The following is a 3921-nucleotide window of genomic DNA, read 5'->3' as shown; positions in this document are numbered from 1 at the left end:
AGAATCCAGAACTGGACCCAGAGCTGCAGCTGTGGTCTCAGCAGAGCAGAGCAGAGGGGCAGAATCCCCTCCCTGGCCCTGCTTCTCTTGCTGCAGCCCAGGCTCTGCTTGGCTCTCTGGGCTGCAGGTGCTCACTGCTGGCTCTTGTTGAGCTTCTCCTCCCCCAGCACTGCCAAGTCCTCTTCTTCAGGGCTGCTCTCAAGCCAGTCCCTGCTGAGCTTGTATCGGTGCTGGGGATTGCCCTGACCGAGACGGTTCTGGCTCCTATGAAGAAAATGCACTCTGTCCCGGTCCGAACTGCCAAAACCCTACCGAGCCCAGGGCCAGAGAACAGTCTGGCCTGGGCAGGACTCGTCCCTGGGTGGGCTTGAACCACCAACCTTTCGGTTAACAGCCGAACGCGCTGACCCATTGCGCCACAGAGACACCACGGCTGCAGCCTGCTTCAGAGCAGAGCATCTTCCTTCCCACGGCACAATCCCCTTCCCAGAAACACCGACTGCAAGTAGCAGGAATACACACCCCCCACAAATAAAAACACAGCAGAAGCATAAACCACGGTGGCCCCTTGCAACACATGAACAATGCCTCAAGAAACAAGGAGCCACAGAATCACAGAACACATCCACTTGGAAGAGACCTCCAAGCTCATCCAGTCCAAATCTCCACCCAGCACTGAAGGGGCAGCACCAAACCGTGGCCCTAAGCACCAGCTCCACAGGCTGCTTAAACACCTCCAGGGATCCTGACTCCACCAATGCCCTGGGCAGGTAATTCCAATGTCTGAGAACCCTCTCTGGGAAGAAGTATTTCCTAACATCCAGCCTGAACCTCCCCCAGTGCAGCTTGTAACCATTTCCCCTGCTCCTGTTGCTTAGCACCAAGGAGAAGAGGCTGCCCCCTCCTCACTCCAACCTCCCTTCAGGGAGCTGCAGAGAGTGATGAGGTCTCCCCTCAGCCTCTTCTCCAGACTCAACACCCCCAGCTCCCTCAGCCCCTCCTCACAGGCCATGTGCTCCAGGCCCTTCACCAGCCTTGTTGCCCTTCTCTGGACACACTCCAGCACTTCCATGTCCCTCTTGTAGTGAGGGGCCCAGAACTGAGCACAACACTCAAGGTGTAGCCTCCTCAGTGCTGAGCACAGGGGGATGATCACTTCCCTGGCCCTGCTGGCCACTGTTTCTGATACAGGCCAGGATGCCATTGGCTTTCTTGCTCCCTGGGCACTCTGACTCATATTTAGTTGACTGTTCCCCAGTAGCCCCAGGTCACTCTATGAGCTGCAGCTTTCCAACCACACATCCCCAAGTCTGTAGCTTCCTGTGGGGTTGTTGTGACCCAGGTTTAGAACCTGGCAGTAGGCATTGTTGAACTTCATACAATCAGCCTTGGACCATGAGTCTAACCTGTCCAGGTTAGCTTTCCTCCCCTGCTTCTCTACCTTCCCTCCATATCATCCCTCCCTCCCTCCCCTCATTTCCCAGGGAGCCATCAGTTGGTTATGAAACAGGGAGCGCTGCTGCTCACTGTGGCTTGGGGCTAGATTTGAGTCTCTACTGTAGAATTTCAGACTGCAACACTTGACTCACCAGTCCAAATCAGGAGCAAACTCAAGCCCACAGCTGTTCAAGCTGAGAGGGGCTGAAGCACATCTTTGTGTGGTGCTTCACCAAACAGGTCAATCCAGAGCTATCCCGCCCCTGTCCAGCTCTATTGAGTCACATTCTGTTTTGAAGGCTACAGAAACTCTGAAGAGAAACAGGGTTACTTTTGCAGCACACTAGAGATGGCAGCAACAGAGAAATCATATTGGTGCTACCTGTCCTGCACTGGTACTATTGCATCCAGTTCTGGGCTCTCCAGTTCAAGAGGGACAGGGATCTCCTTGAGAGAGTCCAAGGGAGGGCTGCAAGGATGCTGAAGGGACTGCCTGGTGAGGAGAGGCTGAGAGCCCTGGGGCTGTTCAGTCTGGAGAGAAGACTGAGAGGGGATCTAATAAATGTCTGTAAATATCTGAGGGCTGAATGTCAGGAAGGAAGGGGACAGGGACAGCCTCTGCTCGCTTGTGCCCTGTGAGAGGACAAGAGGCAATGGATATGAACTACAGCACAGGAGGTTCCACCTCAACATGAGCAAGAACTTCTTAACTGTAAGGGTCACAGAGCACTGGAATAGGCTCCCCAGAGAGGCTGTGGAGTCTCTTTCTCTGGAGCCTTTCCAGCCCTGTCTGGCTGTGTTCCTGTGTGACCTGTGCTGGATTCTATGCTCCTGCTCTGGCAGGGGGGGTTGGACTCGAAGATGTCCAGAGGTCCCTTCCACCCCCTAACATCCTGTGATCCTCTGACCTGTGACTGAGGGTGTGACATCAGACTGCGTGCTGAGCACTTCCCCAGCTGCAAACAGGTCAGTTTAGACTGACAGCTGTGACACCTCTGGATTAAGGATTAGATCTGACATTTTCAAAGCTCTTGTTCCAGTAGCAAAGGCCCAAATTTGGTGTCTTCTGAGCGCCCTGAGTCACCCAAGCAGTAACACATCTTGGCCATATCACTGTGGTCTCCACACTTGGGATCAAACACTCAATCTTAAGGTTTTCAGAGAAGTTGCAGAAATTCCTTCCTTGCTCACCTAAAAATGCTAAAATATTTTATCTCCACAGGAGGAATCCAACATCTTACTAGGGGTGGAAGCAGAAAGAGAGAAAGGGAAAAGGTAAACAAATCAGGAGCGGCATAAACCCAAACTGTATTCCACCCATACACGGTGGAAAATGCAGGCCAGTGCCAGCAGCCCGATAATCCAAATCCTCTTTCGATGCACTGAGCTCTTCTGAGAAAAGGAAAGAATTTAAAGGAGCATAAATGATAACTGCACACATTTTGGAAGCAAATCTGAAAGAGCTGCCAGGAAAAATCAGCCCTGCTAATTGCAGAGCCATGACCACATTCCTTTGCCCTTCCACTTGGGCAACAGAGCTCGCACCTCCAGGCAGCGTGGGGCAGTTTGGGCTGGGTGCCTCCTGCTGCTGCCACACAAGATACACCTCTGGTGTCACGAGTGTCCAGCCCAGTGGCTGGACACAGGATGCTGCATATTTCATACCCATAATGTCCTGCTCCCTATAAATCTATCAGCAAGGTCTCACACTTCCTCTTTCTTCCCTCACAGCTCCCTATCTGGTAATGGAAGGGGAGTTAGCTCAAGGCCTCGTGGGCCTGGCCAGGCTTCATGCCAGGAGGAGAAGGGGGAAGAGCAATCTCAGCTCTGGCCAGCTGAGATTAGCCTAACAGTGGAAGGGGAGAAGAAAGAGCCCTGGGGGTTTTGGGTGTACCCTCAGGTAGGGAGGTTTCTGGGTATGCTATGAGGGTCTCTGTATGCTTTGGGATCTCTTTTGTCACTGTGCTTGTAGCTTCTGTAAAACACTCACTGCTTTTCCATTTAAACTTTCCATCACTTCTGCAATCCATTTGTGTGAATCTCATTTGTTCTGCCCCATTGGGAAGCAAGGGAGGATCTGCCTTCAAACTGGGACACAGTGGAAAGATAGAGCACTTCTTCCCTGCCATGCACAGCCAGTCCTCAGCACAGCAGAAGGAGGGGCACTAAATCTGAGTGGCAAACAGAGCTTACATGGTTGGCAGGATAAGATGTGCACTACTGGAAAGAGCCAGGCCAAAAGCTGGCACCCAGGGAGGCACAGCAGCTCTCTGGAGAGCAGGTGAATGTTGCAGGCATCACTTGCTTCAAGGCACGGCGTGAGCTTCTTGCTCCTTCCCCTCCTGCGATGAACCACAAGCACTGCCCTCCAAAGAGCTGGGAAACAAGGAAATTGTCCCAAAGGCTTTCTTAAAATCACAAGCTTCATCCTTTCTGTAGCAACAACAGATTCACCAAAATATTGGCAGCTAGACCCACAGACAA

General features: G+C 52.5%; 1 non-coding gene across 1 annotated transcript; it reads right to left on the bottom strand.

Annotated features, from left to right (window-relative positions):
- Nucleotides 1–352: 352 nt before the first annotated feature.
- On the bottom strand, nt 353–426 carry TRNAN-GUU (transfer RNA asparagine (anticodon GUU)). Its single transcript has one exon. It is a non-coding gene; the product is annotated as a tRNA-Asn (tRNA).
- Between the last annotated feature and the right edge of the window lie 3495 nt (nt 427–3921).

The sequence above is a fragment of the Dryobates pubescens genome, chromosome 32, assembly GCF_014839835.1.
Source record: "Dryobates pubescens isolate bDryPub1 chromosome 32, bDryPub1.pri, whole genome shotgun sequence".
Classification (NCBI taxonomy): Eukaryota; Metazoa; Chordata; class Aves; order Piciformes; family Picidae; genus Dryobates; species Dryobates pubescens.
Note: the sequence above shows the minus strand (reverse complement) of the source record. Positions and strands in the feature narration are given on the sequence as shown.